At 45.6% G+C, this 19,415-nt stretch overlaps 1 long non-coding RNA gene across 4 annotated transcripts; it reads left to right on the top strand.

Annotated features, from left to right (window-relative positions):
• The first annotated feature begins 4,914 nt into the window (after window positions 1-4,914).
• On the top strand, window positions 4,915-17,921 carry LOC123937159. 4 transcript variants are annotated; one of them, XR_006817424.1, is made up of 5 exons: window positions 4,915-5,059; window positions 5,766-5,999; window positions 7,477-7,579; window positions 10,287-10,523; window positions 17,285-17,921. It is a non-coding gene; the product is annotated as an uncharacterized LOC123937159 (long non-coding RNA). The 4 variants fall into 4 exon arrangements; XR_006817423.1 differs by having other exon boundaries at window positions 15,872-17,921; XR_006817426.1 differs by lacking the exon at window positions 7,477-7,579 and having other exon boundaries at window positions 5,766-5,879; window positions 15,872-17,921.
• Window positions 17,922-19,415: the final 1,494 nt, after the last annotated feature.

Below are 19,415 nucleotides of genomic sequence, written 5' to 3'. Positions count from 1 at the left end.
ACTGTGGATCGCTTCTACTTTTTGGCCATTAGGAATAAAACTTCCATGGACATTATGTACAAGTGTTTGTATGGACAGACGTCTTTTTCTCTTTGGGGTATATATCTAGGAGCAGAATTGCTGGGTCATACTTTGTGTTAAGTGTTTTCACGTCATGATTCAGAGAGCACAAGGGCTGCTGTTTCCAAGTAAAAGATGAGGAAATGGAAGTCCAAGAGCCTGGCTTGCTTGTGGAGGGTGAAGTTGTCTAGTTCTGTCTTGTGACTTTCAGGTCGGTGTGTTGGTAAATTGTCTAATTAAAAAAGAGTAGGTTACTTGGTTTTTTCTAACATCACCCAAAAGATTTAGTTTAATAAAGAAAATTGTGATCTTGAATTTATAATTTTACTCCTCCAAATCCTAGATAGTGACTGGGAGCCTAAGACAGTGACTCTAGCTTTTAGACTGTACTCAAATTTTCAAAATAGAGTGTTTTACAACTTTTAAAATAATTAATCAATGAATGAAAACATTGATTTGAAATTGAAGGCAGTCTAACAGGGAAACATTTTTAAAGCTAATGGCACAAAACGCAAGTCCAAGACAAGTTCTCTATCCCCAGCTTTTCCTTCACTATTATGCTAATAAACTGCATTGTTCCTTCTGCTTCTGCCAGGCATTATGAATTTATGTCCTGAGGAGTTGCTTGTCTTTAGTTAAACAACAGCTTGATGCATTTATTTATGATTTATTAGGTTTCTATAGTACTTTTCCACCTAATTAAGAGCCCATGGCACTAGTCATGTAATTTTTAGGATGTTATTTTTATCATAAAACTTTCTAAGTATCTTACGTTGACTAGACAATCAACAGAAATGGTCCCAGTATAGCTAAAGAGGCAACGAAGAAATTATTAGAGTGACATAATTATGAACTATAAACATAAAATGAACTATCATGGAGATGTAAGCTAAGGTACAAGGGGGCTACAGAGGAGGAAAATCTAATTTTGTCTTCTGAGGTGAGGGAGGGGAGGAACTGGAAGAGATCCCAGAGGAAGACGTATGGAGGTGACTTCTGAAGGATAATTTAAACAATGTAAGATAGACAAGGATGAAAAGGATGTATTTTTTAAAGCTATTTTTTATATTTAATATACAATTAAGCTGTGGATATTTAAATTTCAGATTTAGTAATTTTTTTAAAGATTTGATTGATTGATTGATTTATAGAGCAGCACAAGCAGGGGGAGGGGCAAAGGGTAAGGGAGAGAATCTCAAGCAGACTGTGCACTGAGCAGGGAGCCCAATGCAGGGCTCGATCCCATGACCCTTAGATCATGACCTGAGCTGAAATCAAGAGTCAGATGCTCAACCGATTGAGCCACCCCAGATTTGGTAAATTTTGACATGTATGTGCACCCATGAAATCATGCCATAATCCAAGATATTGAACGTAATCATCACTCCTAAAAGTTTCTTTGTGGCCATGTAATCCTTCTCTCCTGCCTTGCCCCACCCTGCCCACACTCAAGGTAGCCCCAAAGTAGCCATTGATAGGCTTTCTCTCACTCTTGCATCAACTTGCATTTTTCTAGAATGTGTATATACAGAATTGTAGAACATGTACCCTTTTCATTCAGCATTAATCATTTTGAGACTAACCTAAAGGAAATTCATTCCTTTTTATTGTTGAACAGCTTTCCATTGTATGGATTTACCCCAAAGGTGTTCACCACCTTTTGATGAATATTTGAGTTTGCTTCTAGTTTTAAACAATTGCTGCTGAGAATACCCTATGTACAAGTCTTGGGTAAGTACCTAGTTGTGGAATGACTGGGTCATAGGGCACATGTTAGTTTAACATTTTAGAACCTGCCGAACAGTTTTCCAGAGTGGAATTACCATTCTATATACTCACGAGCAATGTATGAGAGGTCCAGTTCCTCCACATGACTTGGCCTGGCCAGGCTTTTTTAATTTTAATTTCAAAACTAAAATTTTGTTTTGTGGTGGGAGGGAGCATTTCTGGTGATTCTCTTGGGAGAGAATCACTAAAGCAATATGAACATTTTTAAACCTCTTGCTTCATATGGGAAATTGGTGAGCATAAAATTCTTCATTCATTAATGCTCCTAAGTATAGGAGTGTAGTGAGGAGTATAGTAAAGACTTCCTCTTACTGGCCTTCATTTTTCTTTTCCTGAGAGAGAGAGGGAAAGAGAGAGAGAGTGTGTGTGTAAGCAGGGGAAGGAGCAGAGGGAGAGGGAGAGAATTCCAAGCAGACTCTGTGTTCAGCATGAGCCCTAGGAGGCACTTGATCTGACAACCCTGAGATCATCCCTTGAGCTGAAATCAAGAGTCAGATGCCAAACCAACTGAGCCACCCAGGCACTCTGGCCTTCACATTTTAAAATCCTTCCTCATCTCCCTGAAAATTCCTGTACCAAAAGTCGCCACATACCACCCTTCCCAGGACACGTGTGCAAAGCATCTTTGAGGGCTTCCTAATATTATCATCGCCTCTACTGTGGCCCTACTCTAACACACATCTCTCCAAGGCGGAGGACTCCACTACACCAGAGAGCAGGAATTTGGTGGGGGCAGAGAGCCAGAAACACGGACCATGGCAGGAACGGGAAGGTACAGTTTTGAGGACCCAGGACTGACTTCCATACCATTAGTATGGTATAGCCATTGGTCTTCTGGCCCAGTCGTAATACCTGGAATTCCTTATAGCCTGGTCAAAACTATAACTTTATTTTTCTGTCTCACAAGTACCACGCATTATTAGGAACACTTATAAACATGTTTATTTTTGTTATAATGAGTCCATCTAAAATCTTTTGGGGGAAAAATTTAGCCCAGGGTTTACATTAGAAGATAATCTGTAATGTCTTTTCTAGTTTTGTGGTTCTCTGGACACTATTTCCCTTAAAAAACCAAAACCAAAACAAAATAAAACAAAACAAACAAAAAAAAAATGACCGCTGCTTCTGTCTGTTCAGCAATGAATGTCTCTGCCTTTCACAGACCTTAGGGAACTTCATCATTAATGCAACCCCAGTACCTTGCCTTGACATTTAGAGAGAATTCTGGGATTCTCTCTAATTATTGAGAATTCTGGGATTTATCTTTCCTGTCAAGTTTTAACCCATGATGCTTCTTCATAGGGACAGCCTGGCAGTATTTTGAGGTTTATGTCCTTGGACAAATGGCTCCCTCCAGCCTAAAAAGGGAGTAGACACATGGTTCTTTTTAAACACAGCTGAGGGCTGTGTGCAAGGGATGAGGCCTTCCTGGCTCATGAGGGACCCTAATCAGAGGGACACTGATTAGAATTAGAATTAGAATCTGCCCTTCGTTGTGGCTCGAGCCGTCTATGTGGTCGGTGGGAGTCGTAGGTGTTCTGAGGGTCTTGTCCTGGGTGTATGGGCTGGACGTAACCATTCTTTTAACTTATGGCTAAAGTTACTTAAATATCGGAATAATTAAGATCCTCTACAGGAACTATTAACAATTAAAGGCCCTAAAGAAGAATCTCGATCCTGTTCTCTCTCACCACCATTCCTCTCCAGATGGCTGAATGGCTTACTTTAGGAGAGACTGCCTCAAATGTTAACATTGGCTTTCTCCTGACGGTGAGTCTCCCTACACAGGGACATTGTTTTTTCTTCTTTCGTCTTCTCACATTATCTTTCTCTCACCCTCTTTGCCTTTCTCTTGATTTCCAGTTTCCATTAGTGGGGAGACATTTTTACCCATTAGAATACTGTCCTGGGTGTTCTCGGACCCATAAGAATTTGACAGCTGACCCATCCACCCTGTCTAGGGGGCCAGCCCTCCGGGGACGCCGTGCATTTTTTTCTGAATCTGCCCACCTTCCCAGGCAGAGCCGGACCCCTGAAACCCTAACCCAGCAGCGAAAACCCACCAAGAAATTTCTCCACTATACCTCTTCGTTCCTGGTCATATTATCAGGTCAGCACAACTCCCACTTTGGCATAACCAAACTCTAGTGGGTTTTGACTATAATGCCACCACCGTCTAAGCGCTTATGTTCTTTCTGTCTCCTTTTGGGTGATGGCAGGAGGCGACAGCAGCTCCATTTAAATAAAGAAGGAAACAGGAGGACACCAAAGTCACCACATCCTCTGGTTATGCGATGACTCAGGAGCCAAGTGAGAACTACATTTTCAGCTTTCTTTCAACGTTTCATCAGAGTCAGTAGACCTACTTGAACCTTTCCCGTTGCCCCTCAGAGGGCTCTGTTTTCATACCTACACTGAGATTTTCCACACAGACTCATGGAGATGGGGATCCCCCCAGATCTACCCCTCTCCCATAGCCCCTCTTTGCTTTCCTGGTGCTCCCCCCAGACTGGCTGAAGGGGAGCCTCTTTCACCACACAGGTGCCTGTGACCAAGAACGTGTCCTATTATTCCACAAGTGACCCCAACTGTGGGACAGAACCCCCAAGGCACTGCTCTGGTGAGCTCCCCTTCCCGGTCTGCTCTGCACAGGTCTCCCTCTCAGGGCGAAAGTGTCTGAGAAGGTGAGACTTCCGAATTCACATGAAGGCGGCTGACACTCAGAGAGAGGGTTGGGGTGGGGGGCGGAAGCGGCAGTGGTCATGAACTATGCCCTCGCAGAGGGGGGTTGAGATCAGGGCCAACTGCTGAGGTCAGCCCGATGGAATGCTTCTAGGTGACACACCCTCCCTTGTCAAGGGTGTGAGTCAGAGGATATGACGCAGTCCTGCCCAGCTGTGAGCAAAACTGCACCCCAGAAGCACGGAAAGGAGGAAAGCCGTGCTGCACCGCCCCCACAAGAGTGAGCAGGTAGCTCTCCCCTGCTCTGGGGCGCGGGGGCGGGACTCCACCGCGTTTCACCCATTGAGTCTGCGCCGGCTCTCTTTCCAACCAATCAAAACGTGCGTTGGCTGCTTGGATGGGTTTGGTCTTCCGGCTTCGTGGGAGCCGAGAGGGGGAAGCCACTTGTCTCCAGCAGCAACTTCTGGGAGGAAGGGAGCGTCTGGGCAGTGGAGGTCAAGGTCAAGGGGTGCCAGGCTCCTGGCACACGGTAGGCATTCAGCAAATAATGGACCCACCGAGCCGAGGAATGGGAGATCTGCACTCACCCCCCTCCTGTCCACAGGTCTCTCCCTCTTACCCTGCAGTCACATTTTCTCAGCAGGAGGAACTGCCCCTCAGAACAATTCAGGGACTCAGAAACGGCCCTGATGAGCTCAGCACTTTCCCTGATGAGATCCGGCAGCTGGAGGCCCGACCACAGTGGCCTAATTGTGGGACACAGCCTATGACTTAAAAAAAAAAAAAAAAAAAAAAGTAGCGTTGAAAAGAAAACCACAGGCCCAAAATGGCATCCCCGAAGCCAGATCACCAAACGAGGACTTAACATCTAAGCGATCTGCAATTTCACTCTCCCCCAGAAATGTAGTCTTAACGGGTCAGTTAGGAAATTTCTGATCAGCACCCATGAGGTGAATGTCCCGCGGGCCCTCTCCAACCCCAGAGGAAAGATGAGGTCATCCTCCTAATAGGACCTTTTGCCCTTCCCCTAAGGAAAGGAGACCTCGCCTGGAAGAGTCAGTTATTTTCTTTAGCGAATAACTTCCTTGTTCTTCTTTCCTAGAAAAACCTTCCATTTTCTACAGCATCTCAGAGCTCCCCTCTACTTGCTAGATGGGATGCTGCCTATTGGTAAATAGTTTTTTAAATAGAGCAAATTGATCTCCAGTTCCTCGGTTGAATTTTTGTTTTCACAGTGATTTCCGCAGAGATGCCTTACTCTCAGGCCTTACTGAGATGGAACCAATGCCTGGACTTGGGCCTCCCGGCCAGGGTGACACTAAAGGGCCAGGAGCCTGTTGCTGAGACAGGTACGCTGCTTGGAGCACTGAGCACAGGGCCCAAGGTTCCGAGGGCTCTAAAAGCCACTGCTGTGAGCAGCGCAGGCCTGAAGCACCGTGCCCGAGATGGGAAAAGGAGCCCGCGAGCAGGTAGGCAGGCCGGTTGGCTTTGCGGGCCCTGGATGCCCACTTAGCGGGCTTTATAAGCACATGCTGGCTCCGATCTCAGAGTCCCTCCCCCTCCTGGGAGGGGCCAGTTGCATAGTCCGGAAGGCCTGGAGAGCCTTGAACCTGACCTCAGCCACCCTGAGGCATAGGGTTTAGTTGGAGGAGCCCCAGCTGCACCAGCCAGGTAGATGCAGGTTTTCAGGGTGAGACCCCAAGGGCCTCACTCCCAGGATGGCAGGCCCTGACTTCTTCCTTAAAATGGTCTCTGCCCAGCCTTCTCATTTGCTTCTTACAACACGGAACTATCCTGCTGTCCTAGATGGACGGGAAATTGGGCTTCCCATACTCAGTCCCGCAACCTTTCCACAAGGACAATCTCACCTATCACCCCTCGTCTCTCCTATCATCTTACCTCGTCCTTCAGTCTGTCCCGCCACCACCTGACGGAGCAGGCACGGGGGTGTGCCAAACGCTTTGCAGGCCTGGGGATATAAAGTCCCATCCTGCCAGAGGCTCCTGCTGGCATTCAGGGAAAAGTCCCCATGGCATCACGAGGACCCCACGTAAATTTTGTGACTGTGGCAGGAAGGAAGGACAGCAGAACAAACAGTATGCCCCCGGGGAGGTGGGGTCGGGAGACTTTTTGTCGGGGAGTTGGGACCTGAAAGGTTGAGCTGATTTCCCCAAAGACAGGTGGGCCTTATTCTGGGAAGAAGGGAAAAATGCACTGGGGTCCGGGCTGCAAGGAGCATGCTGATTTGGAGAAAGAGTGCAGCTGAGCCACCCTGGGTTTGCTGAAGGCTCAGGGCTCAAGGTGAGCTGGGGCAGGGCTGGTGTCTCCACATGCTGACCCTCTGTTCCCCCTCTGTCCCTGAATTTGGGGAAGCTTGGCACACTTTCCTCTCAGCCGCCTCCTGCCTCCTTCTCTGGAATAATTAATTAATACGTCCCTCCCTCCTAGATTCCGGCCTCCCAGGCACCCGTCCTGCTAGTCCTTGCTTTGACTCTCAAGCATGACCCGCCTTCCCATTTAGCCTGGGGCGGGAAGGAAAAAAAAAGTTGAGATCAGCAGCTATAGGACTGAGAACGCAGCCCTCTCGGGAATCCTAGCAAACAAGTGAAACAAAAGCAGGAAGGATGTTTTAAAGGAAAATCCTCACACAGGAAGTAGGGAGACAAAAATAAAAAAAGGGAAAGGAAAACCAAACCAACTTAGGTCACCTGTGAAAACCACTAAGTTAATGATATACAGGATGTGACAAAATGAATCAGAAAAAGCTGGGGAAGTGCTCAGTAAACCCTTAAATAAATTAAGTAAATTTAATATACTTAAGTAATTAAGTAAGCACTTCAGTAGCAGTCACAGTGTAAGCCCTTTTCTAAGCATGAAACGTATTAACTCATTTAAGCCTCACGGAAACCCTGTGTGTTGAGTACTCTTATTATCCCCATTTTACAGATGGGGAGACTGAGGCACAGAGAAGCAAGGGAAGTGAAGTAGGGAAGAATGCAGTGGATAGGAATTAGTGGCCTGCACGTGTTGTAACAGAAGTTCACAAAGAGTAAGTTTCCTTGAGGGGGTTGGGAGAATTCTTGCCTCGTGTTCTTCCTTTTCTCACCTGAGAGGGTCACATTATATGGAGAGTCATGCCTGCTAAAGTCCAAGTTTGGGACTCAGACATGGCCTGGGTAAATGGCAGTCTTTTTACATGACAGCCAGAATGAGTCCTGGGGGAGAAAAAACCTACACATACAGAAAACTGGTCTTAAGAGAGAGGAGGGCAGGCAGACCGCCTTCCTCTAAGACTGGAGATGGATTGAATGGCTGTGCTTAGCTTCCAGATCTGTCTCCCACCGCAGCCTTGTGAACTCATTCAGGCTTGAATCTCATTTCAAACAGATGATGAGAGTAATGGCGGCTAAATACAGAGCCATTTCACAAAACCCTTGGGTGTGTGGTTTCTGGGCCAGTGTATAGGTGTATAGCACTAAAAGGAAGTGAAGGAATCTTTCCCACTTGTTCAAGGAACATTCTACAACTCAGAAACCCCACAACCAACCCCTCAACTCTGAGGTTTCAATATCTCAGTGCCTTGTGTGTGGGCTCCAGGGTGTCTGGGGGAAAGAGAACGGGGAGAACAATGGCGCCCACAGGAGAGCAGAGACGAGCTGCCAGCAGCCTGGCAGTGCCCAGCAGGAGTGTGGCCTAGCCCCAGGGCACACAGCGTGGTGTTCAGAAGGGGCAGCAAGTACCCAACAAAATCTGCTGTAGTATCTGGAAGCAACGACAGAGCTTGGTTGCTACTGACATGTCTAGCAAAGCTGTAGCCACACAGAAGAAACGTAAACAAGAGGAATAATCTTATTCACAAGTAAATGTAGGAAGAAACTCCAAAGAATCCTTGGGGAAAAAGATCTGTGGCAGGGCACCTGGGTGGCTCAGTGGGTTAAGCCTCTGCCTTTGGCTCAGATCCTGATCCCAGGTTATTGGGATCGAGTCCCGCATCGGACCTTTGCTCAGCGGGGAGCCTGCCCCCCCCCAACATGCTTGTGATCTCTGTCTGTCAAATAAATAAATAAAATCCTAAAAAAAAAAAAAAAAGATCTGTGGCAGGAGCAATCAGTACATGTGACCTTAAAAAAAAAAACAGAAATTCAACTACTCTTATGGAGAAGTTTTTGAGTTGCTTTCATTTCAACTTCGACTTCAGGCAGAATCTGTGTTTTAAAAGAAAAACGTGTTCACAAATAATAAATTTTTCTGAGACAAGACAAGATATTTTAAGTGAGGATAACATCAACCCAAAGGAGAGTTCGTGTTTAAAAAAAAAATTAGTGTCTTAGAAATCCGTGTTCATTTTTGTTTCCTTAAAGCTTTGCTAATTACTGTTAAATCTTTTCTGTTTTCTGTTGTTTGGGATAATGGTAGTGTTTCTGTGGACAAAATCCAAGACTTGAGAGTACAAAAAGAAAGCTCATGGCATTTAGGTCAAGATCTGTTGCTCACCTCTCCCCTCCCACCCCCCTACCCCGCCACGCACCCCTGGTTTTGATTCATTGTGGTCTTGGAGGCATGACCTTATCTATTAATCTCAGTGACATTCTGGGTTCTGAAAGGGCAAAACTCTGAATGGCAAATAGTAAGATGAAAGTATTGAATCTCTTTAGTCCGTCTGGATCCTAGAGCACTTTATTTTCAAGGGCAGATAGTCTGTACAACTAACCCTCTGGGTGATCACTCCGGTTATAGCTAATGCAACAAATACTATTCAACTTTCACAAAATAAGAATTTTATACTGTCTGGCTTGTTCTTAATTCTTCCCTAAGGGCCTATTTGGTTTAGCATCAAATATAAGATTAAGAGCCTCTAAATTTTAGCTGAACAGCCACTCAAGGGATTTAGATGATCTCTTTACACAACAGAGAGTTAGTGTGTAGCTGACACCTCCCGCTCAGGGAGCACAGGCTTACACATACCATACACCTCAATTTCCCAAGGTTGGTTGCTTATTTGGAAGCAAAATGGAGAACACTATTACTCTGCACTCAAAAAATCAACTCTGTTAGTTGCGGAAAACTTGGGGCCAAACAAATCTCTATCAATTTTTTTTTAAAGATTTTATTTGTCAGAGAAAGAGAGCAGCAGGCAGGGGGAGAAGCAGACTCCCCACTGAGCAGGGAGCCTGATGGGGGACTCAATGCGAGGACTCTGGGATCATGACCTGAGCTGAAAGCAGATGCTTAACCGACTGAGCCACCCAGGCATCCCAAGTCTTTGTCGATTTATAACGAATAAAGCAAAAGAAGAGAATGACTTTTATACTGACTATATAATCACATAAAAATATGTGTGTGTATCTACACATGTGTGTATTTGCATAAACCTTAAATCTGCATGGCATAAAGGAAACGGGGAATTAATAGTGCGACAGGAATTCAGACTTTGGTCTTTTAAGACTGATTCTGGTATTCCTTGCTTTACACTGGGCTGTAACCCAAACGGGGATAGAAACTTACAGGCCAGAGGAGAAAAAAACATGCAGGGCAGTAGTTCTCAATCCCACCAGCTGGCCAATAAATAAATATTTTTTGTATAAGTAGTGAATCATAATATGTGCTTTTCTTGTGTATTTGGACTTAAGACTGTGTAAGTGATTTTGAAGAGATAGCAAGGATAAAGAAACAGAGAAGGCGAAAGGCAGTAATAAAGATAAAAGGAATGAAAAGAAATCTCCCTCTTTCTTTTCTCTCCCTCTCTCTCTCTTTAGAACAGCTTTTCTCCAGACATTCTAGAACCATATAAAGAGCTGAAAAACTCCAAAAGCCTCACTGTGAAGTTACAAAGCAGAGGAGAGCTTTGGAAATGGGAATGGGAATGGAGGAAGGGAACAGGGAAGGTTCAGGAAAACAGAACAACACCAGTTGGCCAGACCTGGCTCAGCTGAAAATGCTTTCATGCCACCGTGCCCAAGCAGAGCGGAGTCCCTCTCCTAGATTATTTGCAGGTGAGAAGAAATATATTTTTTTAATATCTGACTGTATTATCTTTGCAAGGTGAATGCAAATATTTGTATGCATAAACACATTTGGATGACGGCAATTGATGGTTACATTTTCCAGAATTAATTATTTCCATGTTCATAACGCTTGAGTGCCTATCCAGTTGCGGGGCGGAGGGAGAGAGAGAAATCTCCCACCAGGTTGTACGAAGCTCCTTCATTCACGAGGAGCAAAAGGGTTTGGAGATCGCATATGGTCTACATACGCCCAGCTTACGTAAGGTTGTATTTTTAAATGTGAGGGTATGACTAAGCCTTCAAAAACTACTTAGACTGCCTTACATGGCTTCAATTCTCCAAAGTCGTGCATTTTCTGCAAATGGAAGTCAGGGAGTAACCTTTGTTACACCTCCATTTCCTCGCACAAGGCCCCCCCCCTCCCGCTCAGAGGACCTCTCACCCTGGTAAGAAATGCTAATGGTATGGCAACAGCAACCAAATAAAAGATTAGGAGCTGCTAGGGAAAGACTATTACTCATAACTTGGTATACATCCTGTCAGCTATCCTGCCCCGATGAACAGTATGTGACGGGAAACTAGGAAGTGATAAAAGACCTCCCAACCCCATCTCCTTGAAGGGAAGGCGGAGCATCGAGTGACAGCATACCGGGCCCTTGCCACACACACTAAAGAGCAGGAGCCAGGCTCATTCATCACTCAGACCACTGCAGACAGCCTCTGAGCCCTATATGATATGAATAGACATTCAGGTCTAAGTAGTTAAGAGTATAAAGAGTCCAAAAAGAATGTCTCATCCCAAACCAAAATATTGATTAAGAGCAAGGGGAGAAGCATAATCAGGTAAGCAAAAGGGTGACTTTGCCTAGGAAATACATTTTTTATCCCTTCTCTTTTTTCCAGTTTGTAAATCACGTGATCTAATCCTTGCACCGTGTTCGAAACAAAATTTGTCACATCTCTGAGTGTGTCTGTGGATAGTCAGTAGCTTATTTTTGAATAGCAGACCCAGAATTGCAGGTGTCCTGGTGGCCTTGACATTGAAGTTCTCACCCAATGAAGGGATTTCTATAACACTCTGGAGAATGACCCAGATCCAGTTAGTCCTTGAAAATTGCTGGTTTTATGGACAAATCGTGACCTAACTGGACACGTCATTCTATTTTCAAGTAGTTCTAATTACTAGAAAAGCTCTGATGTGATAAGATGGGGTGAGGTATTGGATACTTTCCAAAGTTTGCCTGTCCCTCACCAGCTTTCCATGTGCGCGGAGTGATGTGATCGGGAGCTTGTTTCGACCAAGGGGCGAGGAGAGAAGAGAATAAAGACCACCAGTTTCCTACCAAGCCCTTAGGCCTGGTTGGAGCTCCAAAAGAGATAAGGATTAAGAGCCAGAAAATGAAGGACTCCTTGCGAGAACTTGCCGCTGTAGAAGCCGGGGACCAACTGCAGTCGACAGAGAGCCCTTCCCTGCGCTTCTCTGTGGAGCCCAGCTCTGCGGCGGCCCCCCACGATGGACAGCGGGGGTAGCGGAGGGGGAAGGAGAGAGGCTTCTGTGACTCAATCAGCTAGAGCAAGAATGTGGCTCCTTCAAGTGCCTGGGTGGGCAGCTCTCCTGGACCAGCGAGAGGCAGAATACAAAGTGAAGAACGTGACAGATGCCTCTGGGGGTATGCTGTGGACAAGCTGGTTATGGGAAAGTCCCAGAAGTACTGCGGTTGCAAGGAAGCAGGAGGGAGGTCTTGGTGCAGGGAGCCAGGATATTGTGGGCAGGATCAGTTGCCTGTGTTACTGACACTGACGCATCTCCAGGCTGCTGAGCCTCGGCAACATTTGGGCCACATTTATGCCGAGTCACAATCCCTTCTGTTGCAACAGGCGCTGATTAAATTACTCGTCATTTCCCCAGACTGGGGGGATCAAATGTGTGACCAACTCTCTGAGTGTTGTTGTTTTTTTTTTATTTTTTTTTTATTTTTTTTTTAAACACAAATTGCTCTTGTCCATAGAAATGATTGGTGACTCCTGGTTTTTCACGATAGAAAACATATTTGAATCTTCGGGGCTCTGAGCCGTGAGGAGCATTGCGATGGGGCTAAAAATGGTCCCTTACAGGAAAAGTAGCCATATCCTGTGTCTGCCAAACCAGGACACTTTTTTTTTTTAAGTAGATTTTTTTTTTAAGATTTTATTTATTTATTTGACAGAGAGAGATCACAAGTAGACAGAGAGGCAGGCAGAGAGAGAGAGAGAGGGGAGGAAGCAGGCTCTCTGCCAAGCAGAGAGCCCGATGCGGGACTCGATCCCAGCACCCTGGGATCATGACCTGAGCCGAAGGCAGAGGCTTAAACCACTGAGCCACCCAGGAGCCCCAAACCAGGACACTTTTGAGGGTGAAAGATGGTGTTATTAGTTATTGTGTTGGGACAAGAGATAGTAATAGGGACTGTTAGGATTAAGCGAGCCACACAGATCCCCTACCTGAAGGTGCCTGGTATGACTAAAGCTAGTGGCCATACTTTGTTTCTCAAACAGCTCACAACGTGGCCTGAGTAGCGCTGAGCCCCCTTGAAACCTTCCTCTGCTGACACCAGTCCTCCCTGACAATAATTGTGCAGTGCAGATTCTTCCAGAAACTGCAAAGGGTTATACAGATATTTCTTACAGATTTCCTTGAAAGGGAGGTTCAGTGGTTTCAAGGAGTGCATTACGCGCACCACCAAGCCTCCAAAATTGTTCTTCCCCTTTCTGGCTCCCCAGTCCCCACTGCAAAAGGCTTTCTGTTACCCCCATCACGTCCTTCCTCCCACCACACAGTTGTCTCACCACTATTCTCCACTGTCTTTTTTCCCTCTCCCCCCTCAAAACTGTCCTCTCCCCTTCTGCCTGCTCCTCCCCACCACTGAACCCGGGCAGTGGGGGAAAGTGGGAGGTTGTGAACACACATGCATTAATTTGTTGTGTGTGTACATCACACATTTTAGAGCCTCGTTGTGATAAAAATAAACACTTGTGTTAGGGAAAGAGGTGACCCCAGTGTGGGACAGGCTGGGGGACTGGAATTCAGATGGAAGAAAGAGTAACACAGGAACTGACGTTTGCTGAGCACTGGCCAAGGATGGGGGCTTGATTTGCACAGAGTGAAAATGGGCACTTCCAGCACTTCCGGAAGACCGTAGTTGCTGCATGTCGCGTGAGATAAACAATCCCACGGATATTTTCAACCAGGTCAGACAGTTCACCTGTGCTAAGGGCCAAAAGAGTTGCATCGTCGGAGATTGAAGGGATCTGTGGAGATTACTTATTTCAAGATTGCTGCCAGTGTGTCGTAAATTCTGCCCATGCCTCTTACCTCGAGCAGCACAGGGGCTGGGAAGGACCACTTAGAAACCTTATGTCCTAGCAGTAGATAGAGTGGATTTGGATTTGACTCGTGGCCAAGGAACATAAGGTCCAAAAGTGCCCCACTCTCTTCTGGGGGCAGAGTGAAGGAGATTGATGGGTTGGTCAACTCAACTGTTTGAGCAGGCAGATAATCCAGGAGCATTTCCCATTGACCTCATCTGCTAAGCCCCTGCTGAGAGAAGGAATCAAGTCTTGCCTTTGAACCCGTTCAGGGGGCCTCTAGCCTTCAGGAGAGGAGAAGCTGGAGGTGCTCTCCTCTTTCGATAGGCTTGAGAGGAGAGTGAGCAACCCCGGAACAAATTTCATTTGCCCAGGCCTAGCGAAGTCTACGTGGGAGCTGCCCCAGGTGGGAGGGCCCCGGGATTGGCAAACCATGGCCAACAGGCTTGCTGCCTGCTTTTGCAAAGACATACTGACTGGGATGCCGCCACACCCTCTCTTTGATGTCTTGTCGGTGGCAGAAGTGAGTAGCCATGACAGACTGTATGACCCACGAAGCCTCGTACATTTCCTACCTGGCCTTTCACAGGGAGCATTTGCGGATGGCCGGGGAAGGTCTTCAGAAAGTGCTCAGAAATGCTCCCAGGAGGGAGAAGGTCAGACTTCAACCATTTTAGAGCAATAACCATCTGAAAGCTGCGCACTGCTGCTTCTTGCTCCCCCTGTATCAGCCTGACAGGGTCCGAAATGTCTGTGGCAGAAGGAGAAGTGACTGGACCTAGCCCTCCCTTCCCGTCGTGAGGGGTCAGACCTCAGCAGCCTGGGCTTAGGTGTGTGTGTGCGGGAGAATCAGACAGCATGAGATTTTTACTGAGTCACATTTGAAATTTTGCTTATTATGGAGGCCTGGGCCCTATAAATGACTAAACTTGAGAACGTGTTGATGAAAAGTAAATGTGTTTTTCATTCAGAGGTAAGGAAGCAATTTCTACCATTGAGCAAATACACAGGAGCTGTGGGAGACAAAAAATGAACTTTGCTTTAAATGAACACCCCAAGGGTCCGGCCCATTTCATCATTTGGCTGGCTGCACATCCATGTCTTGAGGGAGGAAAGCCAGACTCGAGATGGAACTCTCCCACTGTTTATATGATACAGGGCGGTTGCTCAACCTTTCTAGAATTCAGTTTTCTCATCTGTAACGTGAGGATTGGACCAGCTCTGGAGGAGTCTGTCCCATACTGGTAATCTGTGATCCCAGAGCTTGGTGGACAGCATCGAGACAGATCACATGTCTTTGGGACTGTGTACGATGGAGCTCGCAGCCTGTGCGTAACCGGCATCTAACGATGGGGCAGTGGTGCACAGTGTGTCCCCACCCTCGCCTCTAAGATCGTCCTTGAGCACTTCCTGACTACAAGAGCCTCTCCCGTTATGTAGGACGAAAGGAGCTGGGGTACAGAGGCCTTTGTGTAAGGCTTTATGTTTATCTGGCTGTGTTTGCCGTCTGCTGTAGCTGTGATGTCTGAGGCTAAAATTCCCTTAAGTGTCCTGGCTCTTGTGCCCCTCGAAAATTCCTAAACACTCTTAAATAGGGTCTGAGCTTGCAGTCCTTTAGCAGTATTCCCCTATGGCAACACGGGCGCCCCACTGGGGTGGTGGTGTGGGGTGGGGGCAGGGGAGGCATTTATAATGCTGTGATTAGGTCTCAGTCTGTCAGGGAGAGGGAGCTGGAGGGGGTGAGGCGGGTGGGTGAGGCTTGGATAAAATAGTTTCCCTTTGGGCAGTCTTTGTTAAGGAGAACAAAATGCTCTGGGTGCATTCAAAATGCCCCGCCAGACACAAACGGGATTTTTCTTCCGTCTTCACAGGAGAACTTGGCAGAGCTCCTGGAGGTCAAATTCATGAAAGTGTGGGGGGCCCAGTCTTGGGGGGAGTTTCTAACTCTCAAAGTAAACTGTGACTCTGGCTACCTACCCATGTCTCTCCAGTGCGAGGGGCAGCTGTTGGCTCAGGATCTCCATTCTCTGATGGATCCAAGAAGAGTTGTTGATCTTTACTTCGCTCAGCCTTTTTCTTGGAAGGACAGGAGTGATGCGCTGCCCGCTCTTCCCGTGTCTGACCAGAAACCGGAAGTCTTCTCACTAATACAGGAAAACGATATGAAATCATGGAGAGGCTACAGTTTTTGTCCAACAAAATGGCCATTTCACTGGCTCGACCACACTCAAGCAGATGAAGAAAATTCATAGAGTGCAGGGAAACTGGCAAATGTGAGATTTGGGGTGTGTTGTTACCGGGCCTCCTGAAATGGATTTAAAGACCTATTATGATGTTTTGGGTTACAATTCCGTTTTGGAAATCCAGTTATGTAAATCTCTAAAGCAATTTTCTGAGTACTGTTTCATAGGGAATTCTTACTCCAAGTCCTTCAAGCAATAACTGACACATATTTTATTTTAAAATTATAATCACTTTTAGCACTTTATGCTTTACAGAGATTTTCACATACATTTTCTCAAAGGTGGGTTGAATCTCCAAGGTGGGTATCTTTGTCTCAAGAACTTCAAAATTTCCTTGTGGCCATGGGACCAGGAGAGTGCCGCTCTCTTCTATGACAGATACTTGTGGAGGACATGCATTTGCAAACCCAAATTCATGGACCCCAGGACTGGAGCCATTTCCTTAACTAAAGTAATTCTGATTTGGGATTCCCATTCTGAGGGGAGCAGCAGAAAATTATGTTTCTGTGGTTACCAGTGTCCCTCTCTCCTCTCTAAGACACCAAGAGCCTGGAAGGCCTGAATGGTACTCAAAAGGGAGAAGGACCACCTGTGCTTTGAGCCCATCCTGACTGTTGCTGATCACACAATTCTCTGAGCCTGTGAGCCCCAGACAGGAGTACACTCTCAATTCAAGCAGCAGCTTCTTGCTTTCCCATGAAGCACAGCTGTCTCGTTACGCCAACACGGGTTCCCCCAGTGGGACTGCCAAAGTGAGCGTGTGGGTCTCCAATGTATCTGTACCTCATGATCTCACTACAGAAAGACGAAAAAGGAAGGTAGGAAGGAATGAAGAAAGAAAACAACAGAAAGAGTTTCTCCCCTCCCCCAGACACAGAATACATTGAATCCAGTGAGTTCCAACTTTTGTAAAAGGCCGGTGGCAATGTTGCCCTCCATGAGCTTCTGCTTTCTGCCCTGTCAGAAGGCCCTACAGTGAGGGCCAGCGTCCAGGAGTTATGAACACTACAGGGAAACAGGAAGAAGAAACGCATTTTATCTTTTCAGTGAATTATCCTGCCACGCATCCATCAGTTAAGAAACCAAAACCTTACCCGCAATAATTTCTTAATTTGATTCGAGGTAGTTCAACTCCTGAAAACTCTTTCCTTCATTTCCCAGATTTGCATACTAATGACAGAAGTCATGTGATGGAATGACACTGTACAAGTGAGTCCGCGGGGTGACACCGAGTAACGCTCAGAGGAAGATCAGTCAGTTTCCTCCAAGCAAAACCACAGGGACAATCACTTTACAACATGGGATTCAAGACAGCAGGAAGAATGGAGTAAATATTGCCTTGAAATTAAGACAGAGCCGCGCACGTAGAGTTTTAACAAGCCGGTGACACAATTAGCTTGATAAAAAGAAGACTTTGTGGTAGCTTCTGACAGAAAGTTAGAACGCTGAGCACAGAGAAGATGGAAATGGAGTAGGGAATGAAGAGGAAGGAAGAAAGCCTTACATGGAACTCAGTTACCATATTAAAGAAATTATATTGTGCTTTGTCATTGCGTGTTTATCTATCGGAGCTGAAAATGTTTTCTTAGTCAAGAGAGTGGCATGCCTAGATGGAGGATACTTTTCCTTACTTAAACTATACTTCAAATACCTGGAGTGTCATTGCGAAGTTCTGTACCACCTATCACAATCAGTTATTAATGGTCAATATCCCAGCATCCTCTAAGATGTAGGAATGTCTTTCTTTTGGGGTTCCTGACATAGACCTGCCTTTTCTTTTTGTGCCTTCATTTCTGTATTTGGCAGGCATTCGTTAGTATAATTATTAAATTATTCGATAGCCCAGAAATTCAGTGAAGCATGTTAGTCTCATTTTATATTTCCACTGGAGAATAGCCTCTGAATTTTTGCCACTGGATATGACAAAAATCCAGTCAAAGCAAGAATCTATCTTAGAATGCTTTCAGGGAATCAGGGGCAGATAGAAGAGGGGACTGAGGGTGAGGCAATTCACTTAAGACACTGAAATCATTCAAGCAGTAGGGAACGGTCCTGTGAAGTGTCAGATTTTCTTGAGCAAGCCAACAAGTGCACACACACGTGCTTATAGAAGACCCGTTCTGTTTCTGGAAAAAATAAGGCAGACAAGATACTCAGATAAATCTCTTTGAGTATATAACTCATCTAAAAATCCTAGATGTACATTTATATAAGCATATATTTAAAGATATATAGGTAATAGAGAGATAATCACATGACTTAGCTGGTAGAAGTAAGGAAATTCTCTAGTGTCCAGAAATGACAGGAAATCTTGAATCCATGGGGCACGCGCTGGTACTGGCGTTTCCTCTGGGGGTATCTTGTTGACCTGGTGACAGAGAGCCTGAAATTTAACAGCCCACATATGGGTGTTGGGAGACAAAGCCTAGAGCCTGAACTTTGCAGGAGATCACATATGAGACCCCTTCCATAAAACTGTCCCTCCAGGAGTGGCATGCTCAATTTGGACAGAGAACTTCCTTTGGAGAGGAAGATAGTGAGCAGAACTGCCTAAATTTTGGTTTTGGTGCAATGTGACTAGAGGAAGGTGGGAAAAAATTCTTTAAGAAAATTTCTAACCTCAAGACCATACTAACAAGTATTTAAGACCAGAATTTCTACTCTCTGTGTGGTCTGAAAAACCATAAGTTTATGTTTAACGTGGTCCTGAGTAGGTAGGACCCTGAAGGGAATAGTGTTTTCAGACCACTGGTAGAAACTTCACCCTCTAAAGCCGGACCTCCATCCCGTAGATGAGGCTGTTAACAAGGATTCAGCAGAAACAGGAAACTGTAGAGTCATATATGCAAAGATGATGGATATTGGAATTGTCAAAGAATATAAAATAAGTATGTTTAGTATGCTTAAAGGGAGAAAAAGGCAAATTGGAAGAATGACAGTGTAATAAGAGATTATGAAAATCAACCAGATGGTAGTGAAAAAGAACCAAATGAATACGTCAAGATGAAAACCTGGAAATTGGAAACTTAATGACTGGATACATAGTTGATTATGGGGAAATAGAGCTGGTGACATTTCCCAGATGACAGCAGAAACAAACATGGAAATGGACAATCTGAGTGACTAAACGATGTGGACAGTGGACCAAAATTGGCCAATGTTAAAATACATCTACTGCTTCCTAAAGGAGAAACCAGAGAGGGGAGGAAAGAAGAATTTAGGGAGATAGTAATTGGGAATTTTCTAGGACTGATGGAAAAACCATGTCTTGGGGTTCTGAAAACCCAGCCAA

Source organism: Meles meles, chromosome 2 (assembly GCF_922984935.1).
Source record: "Meles meles chromosome 2, mMelMel3.1 paternal haplotype, whole genome shotgun sequence".
Lineage (NCBI taxonomy): Eukaryota > Metazoa > Chordata > Mammalia > Carnivora > Mustelidae > Meles > Meles meles.
The sequence above is the reverse complement of the archived record's forward strand: the minus strand, read 5'-3'. Positions and strand labels throughout refer to the sequence as shown.